Raw genomic sequence first — 27609 nt, 5'->3', positions numbered from 1 at the left:
ACATTTCCCAGTAAGAGAGGCTACCAAGGATAAACAACTAGGTTGTCAGATCCCACACATACCAAGCAATTCAAATCATGCACACAAATATGCTCGATATGTGCAAATACAACATGGCATCACAATAAAACTCTACAACTCAAGTATTTATTCATTACGCTCCAAAGAGCCAGATATTACAAACATGGGTCTCATGACCCAACATACAGAGCATACAAGCAACAAGCAGAAGCATAAACATGTCTGAGTACAGACAACTACAAATGGAAAAGGCTGAGAAGCCTAACTATCTACAAGAGCCTACCGAGGGTACAAGATTGTAGCTGAGGTAATAAGCTAAACGTCGAATTGCACACGGAACTACTAATGAGACTGAAGTCTCTTTGCAAAAACATAAATTAAGCAAACATGAGTACAAATGTACCCAGCAAGACTTACATCAGAACTAGCTACACATGCATCAGTATCAATAAAGGGGTGGTGGAGTGATACGTCTCCAACGTATCTATAATTTTTGATTGCTCCATGCTATTATATTATCTATTTTGGATGTTAATGGGCTTTATTTTACACTTTTATATCATTTTTGGGACTAACCTATTAACGGGAGGCCCGGCCCAAATTGATGTTTTTTGCCTATTTCAGTGTTTCGCAGAAAAGGAATATCAAACGGAGTCCAAACGGAATGAAACCTTCGGGAACGTGATTTTCTCGACAAACGTGATCTAGGAGACTTGGAGTGGGCGTCAAGAAAAAATCAAGGAGGCCACGAGGCAGGGGGTGTGCCTACCCCCATGGGCGTGCCCTCCACCCTCGTGGGCCCCTCGTTGCTCCACCGACGTACTTCTTCCTCCTATATATATCCACGTACCCCACAAACATTCAGGAGCACCACGAAAACCTAATTCCACCACCGCAACCTTCTATACCCGAGAGATCCCATCTTGGGGCCTTTTCCGGAGCTCCGCCGGAGGGGGCATTGATCACGGATGGCCTCTACATAAACTCCATGGCCTCTCTAGTGATGTGTGAGTAGTTTACTTCAGACCTTCGGGGCCATAGTTATTAGCTAGATGGCTTCTTCTCTCTCTTTGGATCTCAATACAAAGTTCTCCTTGATTCTCTTGGACATCTATTCGATGTAATCTTCTTTTCCGGCGTGTTTGTCAAGATCCGATGAATTGTGGGTTTATGATCCAGATTATCTATGAACAATATTTGATTCTTCTCTGAATTCTTTTATGTATGATTTGTTTACCTTTGCAAGTCTCTCAGAATTATCAGTTTGGTTTGACCTACTAGATTGATCTTTCTTGCAATGGGAGAAGTGCTTACCTTTGGGTTCAATCTTGCGGTGTCCTTTCCGAGTGACACTAGGGGCAGGAAGGCATGTATTGTATTGCTGCCATCGAGGATAAAAAGATGGGGTTTATATCATATTGCATGAGTTTATCCCTCTACATCATGTCATCTTACTTAAAGCATTACTCTGTTCTTATGAACTTAATACTCTAGATGCATGCTGGATAGTGGTCGATGTGTGGAGTAATAGTAGTAAATGCAGAATCGTTTCGGTCCACTTGTCGCGGACGTGATGCCTATATACATGATCATACCTAGATATTCTCATAACTATGCTCAATTCTATCAATTGCTCGATAGTAATTCATTTACCCACCGTAATACTTATGCTCTTGAGAGAAGCCACTAGTAAAACCTATGGCCCCCGGGTCTATCTTCCATCATATTAATCTTCCAACACTTAGTTATTTCTATTGCTGTTTATTTTACTTTGCATCTTTATTTATCTTTATCATATAAAAATACAAAAAATATTATCTTATCATATCTACCAGATCTCACTCTCGTAAGTGACCGTGAAGGGATTGACAACCCTTTATCGCGTTGGTTGCGAGGTTCTTATTTGTTTGTGTAGGTGCGTAGGACTCGAGCGTGATCTCCTACTGGATTGATACCTTGGTTCTCAAAAACTAAGGGAAATACTTACGCTACTTTACTGCATCACCCTTTCCTCTTCAAGGGAAAACCAACGCAGTGCTCAAGATGTAGCAAAAAGGATTTCTGGCGCTGTTGCCGGGGAGATTCGCGCCAAGTCAAGTCAATATTTGACTCCCGACAACAAGCCATTTCCGTCACCATTTGTCGGAGTCTACGCACAAGTCAAGACATACCAAGTACCCATCACAAACTCTTATCCCTCGCATTACATTATTTGCCATCTACCTCTCGTTTTCCTCTCCCCCACTTCACACTTGCTGTTTTATTCGCCCTTCTTTTGTTCGTCTTTCCATTTTCTTTGATGTCTTACTTGGCTCATTTGATCGTTTGGTTGGAATAGTTGTTTATTTATTGCTAAACAAAGAATGAAAAATCTATGGATCCTCATCCGCTTTCTAATCTTTTTAAGAGATCCAATTATGTAGAACCAATTGCTAGTGAGTTTTTTGCACTAGATTATCTTTACGAAGTTTTGCTTGAAATTCGTGAATCTGAAAATTGTGATGAAGTACTTTATGGAGTGATTCACAATGGATCTTTGAATAAAAAGCATGAATGCAATGATGATAGTATAAATTCTATTAATGTCAATTGTGCTTATAATATGCAAAACCCTAAGCTTGGGGATGCTAGTTTTGCTATGACTACTATTTATTGCAATGATCATGATTGGGGTGATTCATCTTATGATCTTGAAAATTTGTTTAAGCCCCATGATGAATATGAGATTGATTATAATGTTTGCAACAATATTGAAAGTGGGTTTGGAAGAGTGTCAACTTTAGATCCCACATATTTGTAGAATGTTCAATCTTATGAAGTTTTTGATAAAAGTGGGTTTGGAGAGGTCATGACTTTAGTTAATGTTAATCCCACTATTTTGGAAGAGTGTCAACTTTGCATACATGTGGATCGTGTTAAGAATATGTTTTGTGATAGCTATATTGTTGAATTTGCTTATGATCCTACAAGTAATTATTATGAGAGAGGAAAATATGGTTGTAGAAATTCTCATGTTACTAAATTACCTCTCGTTATGTTGAGATTGCTATTGTTTCTTTCCGCTTCCTTGCATATGCTAGTTTTTGCTTGCCCTGATAATTTGTTTGCCTATAAGATGCCTATGCATAGGAATTATGTTAGACTTAGATGTGTTTGTCATGTGCTTTATGATGCTCTCTTAGTGTTTCAATTCTTGTCTTTTATGTGAGCATCATTGAAATCTTTTGCCTAGCTGAAAGGCTTTAAAGAAAAGCGCGTGTTGGGAGACAACCCAATATTTTTACTTGCTGTTATTTAATAAATAATTTATATAGCTTATGTTTTGGTTGTGTTCTTTGTGCTTAATTAGTGTTTGTGCCAAGTAGAACCGTTGGGAAGACTTGGGGAAAGTCTTTTTGATCTTGCTGTAAAAAACAGAAACTTTAGCGCTCACGAGAATTGCTGCCATTTTTATTTGGAGAGTGATATTTATTTAATTATTTTTGCAGATGATTAATAGATAAATTCCTCACGTCGAGAAATTTATTTTAGAATTTTTGGAGTTCCAGAAGTGGTCGAAACCTACAGATTACTACAGACTGTTCTGTTTTGGACAGATTCTGTTTTTTGTGTGTTGTTTGCTTATTTTGATGAATCTATGGCTAGTAAAAGAGTTTATAAACCATAGAGAAGTTGGAATAAAGTAGTTTTAACACCAATATAAATAAATAATGAGTTCATTACAGTACCTAGAAGTGGTGTTTTGTTTTCTTTCGCTAATGGAGCTCATGAGATTTTCTATTTTGAGTTTTGTGTTGTGAAGTTTTCAAGTTTTGGGTAAAGATTTGATGGATTATGGAACAAGGAGTGGCAAGAGCCTAAGCTTGGGGATGCCCATGGCACACCAAGGTAAAATTCAAGGACACCAAAAAGCCTAAGCTTGGGGATGCCCCGGAAGGCATCCCCTCTTTTGTCTTTCTCTATCGGTAACTTTACTTGGAGCTATATTTTTATTCACCACATGATATGTGTTTGCTTGGAGCATCTTGTATGATTTGAGTCTTTGCTTTTTATTTTACCACAATCATCCTTTCTGTACACACATTTTGAGAGAGACTCACATGATTTGAAATTTATTAGAATACTCTATGTGCTTCACTTATATCTTTTGAGCTATATAATTTTTGCTCTAGTCCTTCACTTATATCTTTTGAGCTATATAATTTTTGCTCTAGTGCTTCACTTATATATTTTAGAGCACGGCGGTGGTTTTATTTTGTAGAAACAATTGATCTCTCATGATTCACTTATATTATTTTGGGAGTCCTTTAGAACAACATGGAAATTTGCTTTTAGGGATAATATAAAAACTTCCATAGAAGTGCATTGAATACTATGAGAAGTTTGATACTTGATAATTGTTTTGAGATATGGAGATGGTGATATTAGAGTCATGCTAGTTGAGTAGTTGTGAATTTGAGAAATACTTGTGTTGAAGTTTTTGATTCCCGTAGCATGCACGTATGATGAACCGTTATGTGATGAAGTCGGAGCATGATTTATTTATTGATTGTCTTCCTTATAAGTGGCAGTCGGGGACGAGCGATGGTCTTTCCCTACCAATCTATCCCCCTAGGAGCATGCACGTAATACTTTGTTTCGATAACTTATAGATTTTTGCAACAAGTATATGAGTTCTTTATGACTAATGTTGAGTCCATGGATTATACGCACTCTCACCCTTCCACCATTGCTAGCCTCTCTAGTATCGCGCAACTCTCGCTGGTACCTTAAACCCACCATATACCTTCCTCAAAACAGCCACCATACCTACCTATTATGGCATTTCCATAGCCATTCCGAGATATATTGCCATGCAACTTTCCACCGTTCCGTTATTTTGACACGCTTCATCATTGTCATATTGCTTGCATGAGCATGTAGTTGACATCGTATTTGTGGCAAAGCCACCGTTCATAATTCTTCATACATGTCACTCATGCATCATTGCACATCCTGATACACCGCTAGAGGCATTCACATAGAGTTATATTTTGTTCTAAGTATTGAGTTGTAATTCTTGAGTTGTAAGTAAATAAAGTGTGATGATCATCATTATTAGAGCATTGTCCAAAGTGAGGAAAGGATGATGGAGACTATGATTCCCCCACAAGTCGGGATGAGACTCTGGACGAAAAATAAGAGAGAAAAAAGAGGCCCAAATAAAAACATGAGAGAAAAAGAGAGAAGGGACAATGCTACTATCCTTTTTCCACACTTGTGCTTCAAAGTAGCACCATGATCTTCATGATAGAGAGTCTCCTATGATATCACTTTCATATACTAGTGGGAATTTTTCATTATATAACTTGGCTTGTATATTCCAATGATGGGCTTCCTCAAAATGCCCTAGGTCTTCATGAGCAAGCGAGTTGGATGCACACCCACTTAGTTTCTTTTGTTGAGCTTTCATATACTTATAGCTCAAGTGCATCCATTGCATGGCAATCCCTACTCACTCACATCGATATCTATTGATGGGCATCTCCAAAGCCCGTTGATACGCCTAGTTGATGTGAGACTATCTTCTCCTTTTTTGTCTTCTCCAAAACCACCATTCTATTCCACATAAAGTGCTATATCCATGGCTCACGCTCATATATTGCGTGAAGATTGAAAAATTTTAAGAACATCAAAAGTATGAAACAATTGCTTGGCTTGTCATCAGGGGTTGTGCATGATTTAAATATTTTGTGTGGTGAAGATACAGCATAGCTAGACTATATGATTTTGTAGGGATAACTTCCTTTGGCCATGTTATTTTGAGAAGACACGATTGCTTAGTTAGTATACTTGAAGTATTATTATTTTTATGTCAATATTAAACTTTTATCTTGAATCTTTTGGATCTGAACATTCATGTCACAATAAAGAAAAATTACATTGAGAAATATGTTAGAAAGCATTCCACATAAAAAATTCTTCTTTTATCATTTACCTACTCGAGGACGAGCAAGAATTAAGCTTGGGGATGCTTGATACATCTCCAACGCATCTATAATTTTTGATTGCTCCATGATATTATATTATCTATTTTGGATGTTAATGGGCTTTATTTTACACTTTTATATCATTTTTGGGACTAACCTATTAACCGGAGGCCCAGCCCGAATTGTTGTTTTTTTGCCTATTTCAGTGTTTCGCAGAAAAGGAATATTAAACGGAGTCCAAACGGAATGAAACCTTCGGGAACGTGATTTTCTCAACAAACGTGATCCAGGAGACTTGGAGTGGGAATCAAGAAACAATCAAGGAGGCCACGAGGCAGGGGGCGCGCCCTCCACCCTCGTGGGCCCCTCGTTGCTCCACCGACGTACTTCCTCCTCCTATATATATCCACGTACCACCAAACATCCAGGAGCACCATGAAAACCTAATTCCACCACCGCAACCTTCTGTTCCCGAGCGATCCCATCTTGGGGCCTTTTCCGGAGCTCCGCCGGAGGGGGCATTGATCACGGAGGGCCTCTACATCAACTCCATGGCCTCTCCAGTGATGTGCGAGTAGTTTACTTCAGACCTTCGGGTCCATAGTTATTAGCTAGATGGCTTCTTCTCTCTCTTTGGATCTCAATACAAAGTTCTCCTCGATTCTCTTGGAGATCTATTCGATGTAATCTTCTTTTGTGGTGTGTTTGTCGAGATCTGATGAATTGTGGGTTTATGATCCAGATTATCTATGAACAATATTTGATTCTTCTCTGAATTCTTTATGTATGATTGGTTTATCTTTGCAAGTCTCTTCGAATTATCAATTTGGTTTGGCCTACTAGATTGATCTTTCTTGCAATGGGAGAAGTGCTTAGCTTTGGGTTCAATCTTGCGGTGTCCTTTCTCGGTGACAGTAAGGGCAGCAAGGCACGTATTGTATTGTTGCCATCGAGGATAAAAAGATGGGGTTTATATCATAATTGCATGAGTTTATCCCTCTACATCATGTCATCTTACTTAAAGCATTACTTTATTCTTATGAACTTAATACTCTAGATGCATGCTGGATAGCGGTCGATGTGTGGAGTAATAGTAGTAGATGCAGAATCGTATCGGTCTACTTGTCGCGGACGTGATGCCTATATACATGATCATACCTAGATATTCTCATAACTATGCTCAATTCTATCAATTGCTCGACAGTAATTCATTTACCCACCGTAATACTTATGCTCTTGAGAGAAGCCACTAGTGAAACCTATGGCCCCGGGTCTATCTTCCATCATATTAATCTTCCAACACTTAGTTATTTCTATTTCCTTTATTTTACTTTGCATCTTTATTTCTCTTTATCATATAAAAATACCAAAAATATTATCTTATCATATCTATCAGATCTCACTCTCGTAAGTGACCGTGAAGGGATTGACAAGCCCTTTATCGTGTTGGTCACGAGGTTCTTATTTGTTTGTGTAGGTGCGTAGGACTCGAGCGTGATCTCCTACTGGATTGATACCTTGGTTCTCAAAAACTGAGGGAAATACTTACGCTACTTTACTGCATCACCATTTCCTCTTAAGGGAAAACCAATGCAGTGCTCAAGAGGTAGCAAGGAGTTTGACTGCAGCAAGCCAGCTCTGACTGTGGCTATATTGAACTACGACTGCAAGTAACTCTTTTGAGGTGGCGCACACGAGTCCACATATTCGCCAATCAATACCCCACTATGGATCCTCTCCCGTCTCCCTACGAGAACGCCATCCATAGCACTCACGCTTATCTTGTGCATTTTAGAGTATCCACTTTCACTTGTCTATGAACTGTATAGGAAACCCAGAAGTCCTTTACCGCAGACGTGGCTATTCGAATAGATCATTTATAATGCTACAGGGGTGTACTTCAGACATGTTTCCACCACTTAGCGTCTGCACACGATATGTGCTCGGCAGACTTCAAGCGAAAGCCGACGTGGGTGTAGATGACGACCTGACTAACCACACAAGTCCCTAGTCCAGGTTTATCGCCTATTCAGGTTCCATCCGAAGGGAGTCCGGCCGAGGTTTCCTCTTACGGCCTCGAACGATGTGTGCAGGGTTCTCGAGGCACCAAACGGGCGTCCCGGTACACCGTGCCACGTGCCTACCACATCACAGCCCACCCCTCGGGTCAGCGCTGCGCACGGCCTCCAGCATACTACAAACACCAGAAACTACTTGCAACTTCTGGACAGAGGACAAGGGGGTTAATAAGTCGAGTGAGGTCATATTTCAGGGCCCAGCGTGTGGTAGTAGTTGTTCATGGATCACAGACACAGAACTCAGTTCCTGAGGACGGTTTCAATGAGACAACCCACCATGTACTCCTACATGGCCTCTCACCGCTACCTTTACCAAATCGTGTTCACACACTTAGCTCACACACAGTAGGACATGTTCATTACCATTCCAATTCATCCCCGATGAATCGGACCTGACTTAACTCTAAGAGTAGCAGGCATGACAAGCAAGCATGAATGAGTAGGCACATCAGGGCTCAAACAACTCCTACTCATGCTAGTGGGTTTCATCTATTTACTATGGCAATGACAGGTCATGCAGAGGAAAGGGGTTCAACTATCGCAGCATGTAATAGTTGAATCATTGTTGTCCCAATGTAGTAAAATGGAGCAGTAGCGAGAGAGTGAGATTGTATCGGAATGAACAAGGGGGTTTTGCTTGCCTGGCACTTCTGAAGATAGTATAGTTCTTCATCGGTGTAATCGAACTCATCGTCGAAACTACGTCCACTGAGAGGGGACAAATATCGGCAAATAGAGAAAGAACACAATCAATGTAATGCACAATATGATGCATGATCATGACATGGAAAAAATGAGTGTGTTTGAGCTAATGCAACTACAAAGAGAGGGGTTTGAGTTATTTTGAACCAAAGGTTCAACCTCAAACTCAAATTATGAATTCATAATGTGTATTATCATGTTTTGATCTAAACAGCAAGGTTAAGTTGTTTAAAAATGCATGAAACCAATACAGATGGATAGATTGGATTTTTCTGATCATTTTTCATATATAAATCTTTGCATTTGGAGTTATAGATTAATTTGTATGATTTTTAGAAGTTTAGCACATTTTTTGAAAATAAATAAATCATTTAGATTTATTTAAAATCTAGAAAACATTTATGATGTCATCACTACTTCACAGTGACGTCATCTAGTCAACAGGGCCAGTCCAGGTCAAACCTGACTAGTGGGACCCACTGGTCAGTGACTAGGCTAATTAACAAAGACTGTTAGTGCTAATTTAATCCTAACTAAAAGTGTCAATGGGGCATGGGCCCACATGTCATCGACCCAGGGGAGGTCAAACCCCTGGACAACCGGGCCTAATACACCGGCGGCTCGACGCCGGCGATGACAGATGCGGCGGAGGGCTCGGGTTAGCTCCTCCGGTGACCAAAACGACGACGGAGAGGCTCTATGTGGTGCTGGGACTCGCGCGCATCCAACACGGCTAGCGGCAGCAGCTGAGGTGGACCGAGCTCGCCAGAACGAGCTCGTGGAGGCGCCCGGAGTTTGGGCGGGGTCGGGTTTGGCGCTACGATGCATGGGAGGAGGAGCTGGTGGGTGCGTGGGCTTGCTAGGAAGCTGCTGAGTACGCCGAAGTGCTCGGACATGAGCTATGGCTGCTGGTGCCTCGGGGGCAACATGGCCAGCGGCGATGGATCCTCGGGATAGACGGTGGAGCTAGTTAGCGGGGCGAGCGACATGGGAAGAAGAGGGAAAACGACGATGGGGCTCACAGCGAGGTCGGTGACGGTCTCAGCAGGCTCGGGGAGGCGCGGACGGCGGCGAATCGACGATGGTGGTGATCGGCTCCCGAGGTGGAAGATGGTGGTGTTGACGATGCTACGGCACGCCCTGGCTCGCTTGGCTCGGTGGAGATGACGAGGACGAAGTCGCGGAGCTCGTGGGCACGTCAGAGGGGCGAGGCGGAGACGGTGGCCGCAGCAGCAACGAGCGGCAGCGACAGTGGCGCTCGGCCGATGAGAGGGAGAGAGAGTAGAGGAGGGGGATGAGCTCGAGAGGGTGAGAGAGGTCCGGGGTGTCGTGGCGTCTCCAGGCACATCAGGGCAGCGGCGGGAAGCAGGAGGTGGCGCGCACGTGTGCGTGCACGGCAGCCACACGCCCTCCTGCCCACTGGCAGGAGGTTGAAGAAAGTAGGAGGGAGGAGGAGGTGGGTTGGGCCGGCAGAAACTGGGCCAGACTACAGGGAGGCTAGGTGAGGTTTCTGCCTTTCTTTTATTTTCTAATTTCTGTTTCAGTTTTATATTTTATTCCTCTATTTTGAATTAGTAATAATACTAATTCATTTCCAAAATTCCTGAAATAACTTGTGGGCACATTTTGAATTATTTCCAACAGCCCTCAAATCATTTTAGAATAATTTGAGCATTTAAAGTATTTATTGAATTTTAAATGCCCAAATTCGAATACTTTATGATTTAATTCAAAAATCCAGGGATGACCTAGAAATATGTTCATCATTTTTGGCAAAGGTTCTGGACCAAAACAAATGATGAACATTTATGAAGGGCATTTCAGGTTCATTGAAAATATTTTTAGGTTGAACCTATTTGAATTCCATTTGATGCTAGGGTTTGAACATCCCCAATTCAAATTCATTTGAATTTAGACACGATGCATGGATGCTTTAATGCAACTAGTTACAAGCAATTCTAGGGCTGTAACAATCCGGGACTCCGAACAACCTTTGGTACATCAAATCACATAACTCACAATACATATCGTCATAGAACGTTAAGCGTGCGGACCCTACAGGTTCGAGAACTATGTATACATGACCGAGACTCATCTCTGGTCAATAACCAATAGCGGAACCTGGATGCTCATATTGGTTCCTACATATTCTATGAAGATCTTTATCGGCAAACCTCATAACAACATATCAATCAAATCTCGGTATGTTACTTGCCCGAGATTTGATCGTCGGTATCATCATACCTAGTTCAATCTCATTACCGGAAGTCTCTTTACTCGTTTCGTAATGCATCATCCCGCAACCAACTCATTAGTTACATTGCTTGCAAGGCTTATAGTGATGTGCATTACCAAGAGGGCCCAGAGATACCTCTCCGACAATCGGAGTGAAAAATTCTAATCTTGATCTATGCCAACTCAACAAACACCATCGGAGACACCTATAGAGCATCTTTATAATCACCCAGTTATGTTTTGACGTTTGATAGCACACTAAGTGTTCCTCCGGTATTTGGGATTTGCATAATCTCATAGTCATAGGAACATGTATAAGTCATGAAGAAAGCAATAGCAATAAACTAAACGATCATAGTGCTAAGCTAACGGATGGATCATGTCAATCACATCATTCTCTAATGATGTGATCCCGTTCATCAAATGACAACTCATGTCTATGGCTAGGAAACTTAACCATCTTTGATTAACGAGCTAGTCAAGTAGAGGCATACTAGTGACACTCTATTTTTCTATGTATTCACACATGTACTAAGTTTCTGGTTAATACAATTCTAGCATGAATAATAAACATTTATCATGATATAAGGAAATATAAATAACAACTTTATTATTGCCTCTAGGGCATATTTCCTTCAGGTCTCCCTCAAACGACCCTGCAACCAAATACAAGAAATCTCTTGTGTCCCCAACACACCCAATACAATGGCAAATTGTATAGGTGCACTAGTTCAGCGAAGAGATGGTGATAAAAGTGTAATATTGATGGTAGAAATATATTTTTATAATCTGAATAAATAAAATCAGCAAGGTAGCAAGTAGTAAACGGGCACAAAAACGGTATTGCAATGCTTAAAAACAAGGCCTAGGGTCCGTACTTTCGCTTGTGCAACCCCTCAACAATGCTAACATAGTTGGATCATATGATTATCCCTCAAAGTGTAACGAAGAATCATTCCCGAGTTCCTATTAGCGGAGAACAGAAGATAGGAATTTTTTGTAAGGTACTAAACCACCTCAAAGCTATTCTTTCCGTTTGATATATTCAAGAGTCCGTACTAAAATAACATAAAGCTATTTTTCCGTTCGATTTATCCTAGAGTCCGTACTAAGATAACACCAAAGCAAGTTCATATTCATAATACTCAATCCACACAAAGAACTATAAAGAGACCCCAAAGTTTTTGTCGGATAAAAGAAAATAAAAACGTGCATCAACCCCTATGCATAGATTACCCCAATATCACCGCGGAAATCCGTGAGTTGAATGCCATAACATATATCAAGTGAATCAATAAGATACCCCAATTGTCACCTCAAGTATTCATACTGCAAGACATATATCATGTGTTCTCATCTCTGAATATTCATTCCGACAAGACAAAACATCAAAGGGTAAAGACTCAATTCATCACAACAAGAGCATAGAGGGGAGAAACATCATATGATCCAACTATATTAACAAAGCCCATGATATAGATCACGAGAGAGAGAGAGAGATTAAACACATAGCTACTGGTACAAACCCTCAGCCCCGAGGGTGGACTACTCCCTCATCATCATGGTGGCCGCCGGGATGATGAAGATGGCCACCAGAGATGATTCCCCCCTCCGGCAGGGTGCCGGAACGGGTCTAGAGTGGTGTTCTGTGGCTACAGAGCCTTGCGGCGGCGGAACTTCTGATCTAGGTTAACCCCGTGGGGTTTCAGAATATTTGGAAATTTATGGTGCAAAGAAGGGGTACGGGAGGCCACCGAGGTGGGCACAACCCACCTGGGCACGCCAAGGGGCCCTAGCGCGCCCTGGTGAGTTGTGCCCCCCTCGGGGCACCCCCAGCTGCAGCTCTGGCCCATCGGGAGTCTTCTGGCCCATAAAAAATCCATAAAAAGTTTCCCGGTGTTTGGACTCCGTTTGATATTGATTTTCTGCGATGTAAAAAACAAGCAAAAAACAGCAACTGGCACTGAGCACTGGGTCCATAGGTTAGTCCCAAAAAATTAAAATGATTGTAAAACATCCAAGAATGATAATATATTGGCATGAATACTTCATAAATTATAGATACATTGGAGACGTATCAATGGGTGCCTTCCATACCAACACTTTCCGAGGAATTTATTATTTGGCAACATAAAGTAAATCCATTTTTTTCATTTTGGGATTGGGCATCCCTAATACCTTTGCCTTACTGTCGTGCAATGACAAGTGAATAAACACTCATCGTGAGAATAACACATCTAGCATGGAAAATATTAGCCACCCCTCACCGCTCCGCGAGCGAAACGAACACACAAAATAGAAGTTTATTTTGAAAATTAGAGATGGCACGTGCAAATTTTCTTAGAACGGCAAAAGAATATCGCATATAGGTAGATATAGTGCACTCATGTGGCAAAACTAGTTTAAAGGATTTTGGATGCACAAGTAGAGATCATACTTAGTGCAAAATGAAGGCTAGCAAAAGATTGAGAAGCGACCAACCAAGAAACAGATAATCTCATAAGCAAGCATTAAGCATAATTAACACCGAATAATGCACCATAAGTAGGATATAATTTCATTTCATGACTATTGACTTTCGTGCTTGCATAGGGAATCACAAACCTTAACACCAATATTCTTACTAAAGCATAATTACTCATCAACATAACTCACATATCACATCATCATTTCTCAAAACTATTACTAAGAATCAAGTTTATTTTGTCCAATGATCTTCATGAAAGTTTTTATTATATCTTTCTTGGATATCTATCACTTTGGGACTAATTTTCATGTGTTGCTTTTCATAAGCTCAAACAAATATAAGTGAAGATCATGAGCATAATATTCTTCTCTCAAATCAATTTAAGTGAAGCAAGAGAGAATTTCTTGAAAATTTTACTAACTCTCAAATAAATCTAAGTGAAGCAAGATAGCATTTCTTCAAAAATACTAAATCACACCGTGCTCAAAAAGATATAAGTGAAGCACTAGAGCAAGTCCATGGCTCATAAAAGATTTAAGTGAAGCAAAGAGAGCAATTCTAACAAGTCATGACATAATTTTGGCTATCTCAAATAGGTGTGTCCAGCAAGGGATCAAGACTTAAAACACAAAATAAAACAAGCAAAGACTCATATCATACAAGACGCTCCAAGCAAAACACATAGTATGTGACGAATAAAAATATAGCTTCGAGTAAAATACCAATGGTCATTAGAAGAAAGAGGGGATGCCACTGCATCCCCAAGCTTAGTTGGTTGCTTATTTTTGGATAATAGCTTGGGATGCCGGGGCATCCCCAAGCTTAGGATCTTCTACTCCTTATTCCTTCATCCATCGTAAGATAACCCAAACTTGAAAAGTTCAATCACACAAAACTCAACAAAACCTTCATGAGATCCGTTAGTATAAGAAAATAAATCACTACTATAAGTGCTCTATCAAACCAATTCATATTTTGTTCTTGCATTATATCTACTGTATTCCAACTTTTCTATGGCAAAGACTCATCAAAAAAAACCATAGAGCCATTAAAACAAGCACACAACGCAAAGAAAATAGAATATGTCAAAACAGAACAGTCTGTAGCAATCTGACTATTTCGAATACTTATGTAGCTCTAAAAATTCTGAAAAAATAGGATGACCTGAGAAATTTGTATATTGATCTACTGCAAAAGGAATTGGTATTTTATCGCTCTCTGGTTAAAAATGAGAATTATTTTCGCGAGTGCAAAGGTTTCTGTTTTTTCAGCAAGATCAAACAACTATCACCCAAGAAGATCCTAAAGGCTTTACTTGGCACAAACACTAATTAAAATATAAAAACACAATCATAACAGTAGCATAATTGTGCTAACACTCAAAAACAGGAAGCAAAAAGCAAAAATAAATTTTATTCATTGGGTTGCATCCCAACAAGCGCTATAGTTTTACGCCCTTAGCTAGGCATAAAGCAAGGATCTAAGTTTTGTCATCCTTGTTCTTAACCTTCTTAGAGGTTTTTTCATCATGGGATTTTGTAAACACAACATAAAACATATTATCCATAGAAACCTTAGCGTTCCTAATTTGATGTTCATCATAACCTTTTTGATTCCTCGCAACAATCCAAGAGTAATGTTGATTAACATTACTGAAAACCTGTTGGGTTATATCTAAAACGGGGACTTCCTTTTTAAGATTCTCATCGAAGATTTTATTATCCCCAAGCCAATGTCTTAAAGCATAGTCACTATTGTAAATAATTTCATCTATCACATGTTTTTCACCATTCATACCATAAAAATCAAAGACTTCCCTAGCTTCCCGTCTTATGTAATCAAATTCATTCATAAGGACAAGGGTGGCCAAATTTTTAGCCCTGGGATTCTTTATAACGGGTAGCTCAAAAAACAATCTTTGCAAAGTAGGATGGGTACGAATAAATTTACTTTCAAGTTTCAGAACTAGTGCTGAAATAGCATCTGCATAAGATCTAGTGGTTTCAAGTATAGGAGCATCTTCAAGACTTAGATTCCCAACACAGTTGAAAAATTCTTGGATACGTTCTTTTCCCATAATGTTCCCTTGCCCCAAGATAAAAGTTTTAGCATCTAGATTGACCATACATCCAATCTTAGGAGTTAGGCCATCATCTGTTGGTGCCATACCGAAATCACTCATGATTTCAAGCAAAGGATAGATCTGACAAGAAAACGACGAACGAAAAAAGAGGGGCGAATAAAACGGTAAATTTTTGTGAAGCGAGGGAGAGGAAAACGAGAGGCAAATGTCAAATAATATAAATTGCGAGGAGATGAGATTTGTGATTAGGAACCTGGTATATGTTGAAGATCCTCCCCGGCAACGGTGCAAGAAATTCCTTTTGATGTCGCTTGCAGCTACGTCGGTATTTCCCCAAAGAGGAAGGGATGATGCAGCACAGCGGAGGTAGGTATTTCCCTCAGATATGAAACCAAGGTTATCGAACTAGTAGGAGAACCAAGCAACACAATGTAAACAACCCCTGCACATAGATAACAAATCCTCGCAACCTGACGTGTTAAAGGGGTTGTCAATTCCTTCCGGGTACGGCGCCTCAAGATAGGCAAACAGGCGTGAGATAAAGTTGTAATAGATTGATAGATTGGACGCCAAAATAAAATAAATAAGAATAAATTGCAGCAAGGTATTTTTGGTTCAATAGATCTGAAAATAAAAGCAAAGGAAAATAGATCGCAAAGGCAAATAATATGAGAAAGAGACCCGGGGGCCGTAGGTTTCACTAGTGGCTTCTCTTCAGAAAAATAGCAAACGGTGGGTGAACAAATTACTGTTGGGCAATTGATAGAACTTCAAATACTCATGACGATATCTAGGCAATGATCATTATATAGGCATCACGTCCAAGATTAGTAGACCGACTCATGCCTGCATCTACTACTATTACTCCACACATCGACCGCTATCCAGCATGCATCTAGTGTATTAAGTTCATGGAGAAATAGAGTAATGCAATAAGAACGATGACATGATGTAGACAAGATCTATCTATGTAGAGATAGACCCCATCGTTTTATCCTCAGTAGCAACGATACATACGTGTCGGTTCCCCTTCTGTCACTGGGATCAAGCACCGTAAGATCGAACCCACTACAAAGCACCTCTTCCCATTGCAAGATAAATAAATCAAGTTGGCCAAACAAAACCCAAATATTGGAGAGGAAATATGAGGCTATAAGCAATCGTGCATAAAAGAGATCAAGGAAACTCAAATACTTTCATGGATATAAAAAGATAGATTTGATCATAAACTCAAAGTTCATCGATCCCAACAAACACACCGCAAAAGAGTTACATCATATGGATCTCCAAGAGACCATTGTATTGAGAATCGAGAGAGAGAGAGAGAGAGAGAGAGGAAGCCATCTAGCTACTAACTACGGACCCGGAGGTCTACAAAGAACTACTCACGCATCATCGGAGAGGCACCAATGGAGGTGGTGAACCCCATCCGAGATGGTGTCTAGATTGGATCTGGTGGTTCTGGAGTCTGCGGCGGCTAGATGAATATTTCGTCGACTTCCCTAGGGTTATGGGAATATTGGGGTATTTATAGAGCAAAGAGGCGGTCCGGAGGGCACCCGAGGTGGGCACAACCCACCAGGGCGCACCTGGGCCTCCTGGCGCGCCCTGGTGGGTTGTTCTCTCCTCGGAGCACCCCCAGGCGCATCCAAGGCCCATTATGTTCCTTCTGGTCCAAAAAAATCTCCGTAAAGTTTCGTTGCGTTTGGACCCCGTTTGATATTGATTTCCTGTGATGTAAAAAACATGCAGAAAACAGCAACTGGCACTTGGCACTATGTCAATAGGTTAGTACCAAAAAATGATATAAAATGACTATAAAATGATTATAAAACATCCAAGATTGACAATATAACAGCATGGAACTGTCAATAATTATAGATACATTGGAGATGTATCACCGGCGCGCCCGACCCGTGCAATCCATGGAGCGACAATGTTGTCTTGGCAATTATCTTGCCTTTGCAATGCCAAACTCTTGGTCGGCTCGCCGAGGTTATGATCTGAGGTGGTTGTCGTTGGCTCGATGGAGCGACGGCGCAGTCGATGCCGATGCAGGTTGGCGTCCGTAGAGCAACGTTGTCGAGCTGGTTTGACACCAGCGTGATGGTGAAGATTGCCATGGAAAAGACCCAAAATTCATGGGCACGTGTTTGAGAACAACACACAATAATACCCTAAAAAATTCCTCTAAAAAGGATGTCCAATATCTCGTTCATGAAGAAACATGAACTCAGGTCGGTTTCGTTTTCGCGCAGAAAATAGATCCGAAAATTGATGCACTCATCGGACGCTTCCTGGAGTTTGAACGGTCGGATCAAGCTGAAATTTTGAGGGGTGATAGATATAGGAATTCCGCGGCCGTTGAATGGCTGGACCTTCGAAAGGATGTCTGAGTTGGATGCTGGACTCCTCGCCCTAAACTCGTCTAGATTCAACAAGGCTCGTGTAGATCGGAGTTTGCTAGAGATTCCTCCATCGGAACGCGATAGAATTTTACAGGGTTGTTCTAGATGCAATTCCGCACAATTCCACCTAAGTAATCGTAAAAGCGACGCTCGAGGTAGCGGGGATGGCGAACACAAATCTGCTATCCAGAAAAAACTACTGTCAATCTGTAGATGAGCCATCGATCTTCTCGTTGATCTCACAACAGAACTCTCAATGAAAACACCAGTGTCGGTGTGAAAACTGGAAGATCTCGGGGTAGGGGGTCCTGACCTGTGGATCTTGGACAGATGGTAACAGGAACAAGGAGACGATGTTTACCCAGGTTCGTGCCCTCTTGATTGAGGTAAAACCCTACGTCCTGCTCTTGTTTATATTGATGAAGATGTATCAAGTATAGAGTTGATCTACCTTGAGATCATCAGATGTGTTTTAACTCTAAGGCTAGGTGAATGAGATTGTGTTGATGTCACAATGATCTATCGACTAGCCTGGCCTCGGCTTATATAATGTACTGGAGGCCTAGGATAACAAGAGTCCTAGTCAACTACATCGGTGGAGAGGAGTCCTTGTCTTGATCACCAAGTCTTGTGGAATCTTCCTCGTATATGTCATGGGTTGACCGAAGTGGCCCAATAGTGGACCGCCATGGGGGTCCTCAGCCCGATCCACCTGGCCAGAAGATGACGTGGTGAGTACCCCCTAGTCTAGGACACTGTCACCAGCACACGCGTCGACTGCTCTAAGCCACTCACGCAGTGCGAGCCTAGTTGTTCGGCGACCTCCACCAACCTACACCAATTTCCAGGTGCCAAGTGGCGCCCCTCGACTCGCTTCTCTGACGCGCCTTGCTACCTCTTAAGCACTGCGTTGGTTTTCCCCTAAGAGGAAGGGATGATGCAACAAAGTAGCATAAGTATTTCCCTCAGTTTTTGAGAACCAAGGTATCAATCCAGTAGGAGGCTACGCGCGAGTCCCTCGCACCTGCACAAAACAAATAAATCCTCGCAACCAATGCAAATAGGGGTTGTCAATCCCTATAGGGCCACTTACGAGAGTGAGATCTGATAGATATGATAAGATGATATTTTTGGTATTTTTATGATAAAAGATGCAAAGTAAAATAAAGGCAAAGTAAATAGCAAAGGAAATAACTAAGTAGTAGGAGATTAATATGATGAAGATAGACCCGGGGCCATAGGTTTCACTAGTGGCTTCTCTTGAGAGCATAAGTATTCTACGGTGCGTGAACAAATTACTGTTGAGCAATTGACAGAATTGAGCATAGTTATGAGAATATCTAGGTATGATCATGTATATAGGCATCACGTCCGAGACAAGTAGACCGACTCCTGCCTGCATCTACTACTATTACTCCACTCATCGACAGCTATCCAGCATGCATCTAGAGTATTAAGTTAAAAACAGAGTAACGCCTTAAGCAAGATGACATGGTGTAGAGGGATAAATTCATGCAATATGAAGAAAACCCCATCTTGTTATCCTCGATGGCAACAATACAATACGTGCCTTGCTGCCCTTACTGTCACCGAGAAAGGACACCGCAAGATTGAACCCAAAGCTAAGCACTTCTCCCATTGCAAGAAAGATCAATCTAGTAGGCCAAACCAAACTGATAATTCAAAGAGACTTGCAAAGATAACCAATCATACATAAAGGAATTCAGAGAAGATTCAAATATTATTCATAGATAGACTTGATCATAAACCCACAATTCATCGGTCTCAACAAACACACCACAAAACGAAGATTACATCGAATAGATCTCCACAAAAGAAGGGGAGAACATTGTATTGAGATCCAAAAAGAGAGAAGAAGTCATCTAGCTACTAACTATGGACCCGTAGGTCCGAGGTAAACTACTCACACTTCATCGGAGAGGCTATGGTGTTGATGTAGAAGCCCTCCGTGATCGATGCCCCCTCCGGCGGAGCTCCGGAACAGGCCCCAAGATGGGATCTCGTGGATACAGAAAGTTACAGCGGTGGAATTAGGGTTTTGGCTCTATATTTGATTGTTTGGGGGTACGTGGATATATATAGAAGGAAGGAGTACGTCGGTGGAGCAACAAGGGGCCCACGAGGGTGGAGGGCGCGCCTGGGGTAGGCAGGCGCGCCCCCTACCTCGTGGCCTCCTCTCTTGTGCCTTGACGTAGGGTCCAAGTCTCCTGAGTCTTATTCGTTGAGAAAATCACGTTCCCGAAGGTTTCATTCCGTTTGGACTCCGTTTGATATTCCTTTTCCTCGAAACCCTAAAACAGACAAAAAAACAGCAATTCTGGGTTGGGCCTCCGGTTAATAGGTTAGTCCCAAAAATAATATAAAAGTGGATAATAAAGCCCAATAATGTCTAAAACAGTAGATAATATAGCATGGAGTAATCAAAAATTATAGATACGTTGGAGACGTATCACGCCTCGGTGCTACGAGCGTCGTTCGCATCAGCCAACTGGACCGACCGACGTGGAATCTCACATATTGGCTGACACGGGGTCCGGTTCCCTGACTGGCTCAACATCCCGCGAGGATCCGGCTTCAACGCGGGAGTCCAGTTCCCTGACCGGCTCAGCATCCCGCGATGATCCGGCTTCAACAGGGAGTTCGGTTCCCTGACCGGCTCAGCATCCTGCGAGGATCCGGCTTCAACACGGGAGCCCGCTTCAACGCCTGGATCTTCTATGCATGAGGCCACTGCTGCTTCGTCTCCTGGTGCCACAAAAGATGCCATCATCGTGGTATCTACTGGCACATTCGCCTCGGGGTTGACTGGGGGGAACTGCTGGTGCAAATTCTTCGGCGGCTCCTGGATCTTCTGCGCCGCAACCTCGTACACGTTTGCAGAAAGGGGTAATCCATCCTGTTAATTATAAGCGTATACTCAAATTTGGTCTAGCATGTTTTACAGGTGAACCACAAACCCTTGGAGAAGCACTCAGTGATACACAGTAAGGCACTTCAGAAAAATCAAACTTGGCACCTAGTTCCTCCACGACAAGGTAAAAATCTCATTGACTACAAGTGGGTATTCAGAATCGAAAGAAAACCTGATGGAACCATTGATCGACATAAAGCTAGACTTGTTGCAAAAGGCTTCAAGCAACGGTATGGCATAAATTATGAGGACACCTTCAGTCCATTTGTAAAAGCTACCACCATTCAACTCATTTTGTCTATTGTTGTTTCCAGAGGATGGAGTCTCAGACAGCTAGATGTTCAGAATGCGTTCCTTCATGGTGTTCTGGAAGACAAAGTGTATATGAAACAACCTCCTGGGTTTGAAAACAAAAATTTTCCCTTTCATGTGTGCAAACTTGACAAAGCTCTATATGGACTCAAACAAGCTCCTAGGTCATGGTACTCTCGTCTCAGCCAGAAACTGCAGACATTTGGCTTTGTTCCCTCGAAGTCTGACACGTCGTTGTTCATTTACAATAAGTCAAGAACATCCATATTTGTTCTCATTTATGTTGATGGTATTATTGTTACAAGCTCATCTGATGATGCAGTGGCAGGATTGTTGAAAGACTTGGGTTATGAATTTGCACTCAAAGCTCTAGGAGACTTGCATTACTTCGTAGGTATTGAAGTAAAGAAACATGGAGATGGACTTCACCTCTTCCAGGAAAAATATGCAACTGACCTTGTAAAAAGAGTTGGACTCCAGGGATGCAAACCGTCACTAGCCCTTTGTCCAGCACTGAGAAGCTATCCCTTGCAGAAGGAGAGCTCTTGAGTCAGGAGGATGGTACCAAGTACAGAAGTCTAGTAGGTGCACTTCAGTACTTGACCCTTACAAGACCTGACGTTTCATTTGTTGTTAACGAAGTATGCTAGTTTCTTCATGCACCTACGACAGTTCATTGGACTGCTGCAAAGCATATAGTAAGATACGTGAAAGATACTATGAATGTTGGTCTTGCTTTCAACAAGTCTTCAGCTACCCTTGTTAGTGTTTTTTCTGACTCTGACTGGGCAGGAGACATTCATGACAAACGGTCAACGAGTGGTTGTGAAGTATTTTTTGGACTTAATCTCATATCTTGGTGTGCAAACAAATAGGCCACTGTCTCAAGATCAAGCACAGAAGCAGAATATAAAGCATTGGCAAATGCAACAATAGAAATCATCTGGGCTCAGTCCATACTCAGATAACTTGGTATAAACATACTTAGGCTCCATGTCTGTGGTGTGATAATCTTGGTGCAACCTATTTGTCTGCAAATCCAGTCTTTCATGCAAGAACAAAACACATTGAAATAGATTTCCATTTTGTCCGAGAAAGAGTTGCTAGCAAAAGATTGGAAATGCGGTTTGTTCATTCCATAGATCAAGTTGCAGATGGCTTTACGAAGGTGTTGCCCACAAGAAGCTTTGAATAATTCAAGCGTAATCTCAACTTGACCAAGTTATGATTAAGGGAGGGTGTTAAACAATGTTGTCTCATGTAACATGACATATAGAGATAGATTACATGAGTAGTTTGAGAGTAGTTGAATCTGTTAAGAGAGATTGTGCCGGCAGGTTGTTGCATGGCTTATCTCCTCTAACCGGTTATCTCTATTCCTTCTCTTCCTCCCCAAGATTGTAATCTCTCCGATGTGTGCGCTACAAGGAGGTGCGCTCCTGCCTATAACATGCAACTCATCCCCTCGCACTAAGGTTAAGATGCTTAAACCAATCTTCATAATATAGATATCAATAATAGTCACCCTAGCCCCGAAACTTTTAGGGGTTGTCTCAAATGGTATTAGTGTACGCCCTTATAAGGAATTTTCTTAGAGTTCCTCTCACTTTTTATGGCTTAGAGTTTCTTTAGGCAATCTCGCAAAGCTTTTGTTATGCCATCATAGTGTTTACAGGGATGAAAAAAAGTGATCGAGTTGACCTAACCAAGTATGACGGTCAACCCCATAAAAGAGCACACTTTGCAAGATTATGAGCCTCGACATTCGAGGTCCTAAACTCGTGCCTAAAAACATAAGAAACAAAAGCCGATGAACGTTCCTTTATTTCATGAACCATTGTTCCATAGCTTGCCATGCTCCCACGTTTGATTGCTTCGATAACCACTTGGCACATGCACGCCTGTTTTGGGCTAAGGCTAGCCATAGTGGGAGGAACTTAGGTAGTAACATAACACATCCCAAGAAAAGATTGCTTATGTGGCATGGAGTTAATGAGGAAAGAGATGCTTGTGGTAACATAATATGTTGTTGTAACATAACACACCCCGAGGTAAAATGAGTCTATATCTCAATTAATGATGGCTTGCATGTTATCATCCATATGTTAGAGCATGGTTAATAGTATAGCCAACTACCGGCTATATGAAGTTGCCATGTCACATATAGTCGACCTAATAGCCAACAGTATAGTAGCAAGTTGCTAAGAAGTAGTACTTTATTAATACATGGTCCACCTTACATCCTCACATTGTTTCTTGGAGCCCGTGCTTCAACCGGCTATTAATCTGCAGCCCGCTTCTCTTCTCTCTCCTATTCTCTCTCATCCAACTCAACAAAAATATAATAGTTTAATCCTTACAGCCTGATGACTACACCTTATTATACATGCTCTTACTACCCACTATGAAGATAGTAACATAGACTAGTAACATATGCATGTTAGTAGTCTAAGTTACTCCCACCTATGACCAGCCTAACAGTTTACTACTCCCTCCGTCACAGTTTATAGGGTGCGCTGGAAAAATCTCTAGGACCAAGGTGGTTAGTGATTAGTTGTACCATGTACTGAAAAATAGCCTCGGTTGTTAACTACGACACCTAATTAGTGAAGAAATTAATGCGCAATGTGCCCCATAGCCGGTCAATAAGCAGTCCTAGCGCATGCAGTGGTGGAGGAAAATGACCGCATGCATGGGATGCAGCATACGCGTCTCAAAACGGCCTAATTAACTCAACATTAAATGCCTACACGCCTTAATCCTCTCCTATTCTTAAAATGCATGAGAACTGAAGTGCGCCTTCTAAACCGTGGCGGAGGGAGTACAATTTTTCCAATGTTCCAAATGATTCTTAATGCTATTCTGGGCATATGAGGGCCTTTTTAAAAGACCCGAATCTATTATAAAGGTTCATAAAAAGTGCAAAACACCCCAAACATAAAAGAATACACCGAGGAATCAACATTATTGAACGGCCACTACCGTCGTCAGAATGAGCCACTGACGCGATATTGTCGTCACTCCCCTACCAAAGCCAGATTTTGACCTTCTTGATGGCAACAGAAAAGTCTTCGTGTATATGCCCCAAGAACCAGCACTCTAGAGCCATAGTCATCATCATTGAACCTTTCAATCGATCTGAAGCACCTGACACCAAATCTCGCCGTCGCGCACACATGACGAGAAATAATAATCTCATAGTCAACCCGAAAGACCAGCTTGAAGATGAAGCTCAGCCATCCACTCGAACGTCGGCCTTGCGAGAAAAAGAATTCATAATCTGAACTACTAGCAGAAGGTAAGGCACCGAGACCCCATCCCCGCCATTGGCCACCTTAACAACTGCAATAGAATTCTTTTCAGATTATTTTGAGACTACCCATAGTGAGAGTGGTAATATCACGTATATCAAGGCAAAATAGATGATGTGACAAGTTATTAATGAGGAAAGAGAGGCATATGGTAACATACTCCCACTCTTCCTCTTTCGGTTTATTGGGCTCAAATCTGAAATCTCATCAACCAAGATACATTGTGAGTGGATGACACAAGTTTTGTCGCTACAAAACTGCCCAATGAAATATTCCCACTTATTCAACTTCTGAAGCAATAAGTGCACCATCCTTCTCATTGGACTTGCATGATGCATGTAGAATAAGATGCATGCATGACCACTAATTCCCTTTCTTTTATTAAATATGATGTGAGGCCCAAAGCTCTTTAACTTATTTGGACTCAAAGTGAGCCTAATATAATGGAAATCTATTTTTTTAGATGAGCCCTTTAAACTAGAAAGGAGGAAGTAATGTGTTACTCACACTATGGGTAATATCATATACCCAAGACGAGATGAGTCTACAACCTAATAAATGAAGTGTTGTATGACACCACACATATATTATTCTACTCCCAACTAGGTAGTAACATAGACTAGTAATTCGCCACTATAACCAACCTGACATATTTGAATATTTATTTTTAAACATTTTTCTAATTTGGAGAGCATATGTCTCGGGAGTCGATGTTGGCATAGCCGCACCTCCATCATGGTTTATTGGTCCCTTTCACATTTTGTGTCAAATTTTGACCTTACATTTAACTAACTTTGTTAATGCATGTAACCAAAAATAATATAACTGAAAACTATGTTTAAATACGAACCCATGGATATAATTTTTTATGACATACATTATTATTATTTTAATTAAATTTATAGTCAAAGTTTGTCACACAATACTAAAGGACCAATGGACGGAGGTAGTACAATTCAATGCCGGGGAGTGGACTACGCCCACATTCTCCGTTCGCGCGGATCACTTCGTCTTCGTCGTTGCCTTCTCGGCTCCCCTCCTTTTAAAAAGCAAAACTTACCCTCTCCGCTCCTCCTTCACGAAGAGCCCTACCATCTCCTACTCTCCATCAACGCCATGGAGCCGCCGCTCGCACCCGCTCGCTCCACCGGTAAGCGTCTCCTTCACATTTCATCCTTGGCCCCAACCCCAATATCTCGTTGCTAAGTGCGAACCCCAGCCCCAAACGCTAACGCTGCTTCTCGTTCCGCAGTCGGCGGGCCGATGCTGAACAGAATATTTCAAGCGGCAGGCCGATGCTGAACAAAGTTGGTTGTCCTCCAAATAATTGTTGTTTATATGATCTTTTTGGTCGATTGGGTTTCCTAAGCTTATGCCTGGTAGTGTTAAGGAAATAGCTATTGCTCACTCACGAAGCAATGATCATATAACATCTATGTTGCTCTGCATATTTTCTACCCACCAGTTTTTCTCCTTAATGCTAGCTAAGATATTTCTGTGCCATGCCTGTTTTAGAAACAAAAAAATTTGACCATATACCTTCGTATGGAAATAGACCATGCTCTTGATACCTCAGGTAATATGCTACATATGCATCAGTGCAAACAAAATCCAACATATGCATGGCTGATATATTCTATAAGTCGGTCCCATCGAGGATTTTTTTTCATGGTTGAATTAATTACGTTTTAAACAGATGCATATAAATTGTTCCCTTTTCTATCGTGTTTTGTTATAACTCGTTCCCTTTTCTATTGTACTCCCTCCGTCCATCTATATAGGGCCTAATGTGTTTTTTAAGACCGCCTTTGACTATTGACAAGATTAATAGTACATGACATGCACAATGTAAAAAATATATCATTGAAAGCTCCTTTCACACACGAATTTAACGATGTGCTTTGTGTAAGTTGCATGTCATATATTATTACTTTAATATTTGATCAAAATTAGCCTTGAAAAACGCATTAGGCCCTATATAGATGGAAGGAGGGAGTATATAATATAGAGAACCATGGGTATACTCTTGAGTAGCTGTTTCTACATTTAATGCTCTCAGAAAAGATAATGCACTATTATGACACTTCCGTGTCTTTTTATGTGGGTGAACAGTTACTCTTTAAGAGAAGCATCTTATTTCCTTCCTAAATCAAGAAAGGCTTTTGCATCAATACGAGCTAAATTACTATGTTCTTGACAGGCAGAACACCTCTGTTTCTTGCGGTAGTTTGTTATCGTGCGGGTATTGCCAAATATCTTCTTGATCATGGTGCCAATCCAAACATATTCAACAGCAATGGGCTCTCCCCTTTACACCAAGCCACAGTATCAGGTCTATTTCTATGAATACATATGCCTCTGTTTTGCATTTGTGCGCTGCAATGTTTCTTCATGGCTTTGCAATTTCTAAGTTGTACTATGGTGTGGCTTAGTGTTGTACTATGCTATGATCTATTTTTCTTTATTTCGTATGGTAACAAATATAAACCTCTAGCCACACGACGTATTGCATTTGATTGTCCACTGAACAAGTCGTTACTTTTCAGAAGAAAAATCTTGTCCCAAGAAATACCTATTCTCTGCTGTAATAAATCCGTGAGTTCGTTTTCTTTCAGAATGAGAATATAGCAGAAATACCTATTCTCTTATCCAGCAAGTTTGTGCATCTTTTTTCAGGAGCTTGTGAAACTGTTAAACAACTGATTGCTCACGGAGCCTATATCGACCTGGTAGCTTATATCGACTAGGTAGATTTTTGTGGGACACCACTTCATTGTGCTGCTACTAAAGGGCATGATGACATTATGAAGATTTTATTGGACCATAATGCATATGTAAGTTTATAAGTGCATACGTTTCTGCCTTGAGTTTCGCATATTGGATAGGTGAATGTACATGGTAAACTTTAATTGTTCTTGTGTTCTGCTAAAGAAAAGTCATTAGCTATTTTTCTCATCCTCTATTAACATACTCCCTCCATCCCGTAATATAAGATCATTTTCCAACCTTCTATCAATGAAATGATACGCAAGCCTTTTGCGTGGGACGGAGGAAGTATGTTTCTACTTGTTAAGCTCAAATGTGTGTCATT

The 27609-nt window shown here is 41.2% G+C and overlaps 1 pseudogene; it reads left to right on the top strand.

The window, feature by feature from the left end:
- Window positions 1-27609, top strand: part of LOC125526422 (uncharacterized) — a 121472-nt pseudogene that overhangs the window by 82944 nt on the left and 10919 nt on the right.

The sequence above is a fragment of the Triticum urartu genome, chromosome 1A, assembly GCF_056163025.1.
Source record: "Triticum urartu cultivar PI428250 chromosome 1A, HENAU_Tu73, whole genome shotgun sequence".
Taxonomy (NCBI): Eukaryota; Viridiplantae; Streptophyta; class Magnoliopsida; order Poales; family Poaceae; genus Triticum; species Triticum urartu.
This window is presented reverse-complemented; position numbering and strand designations above follow the sequence as displayed.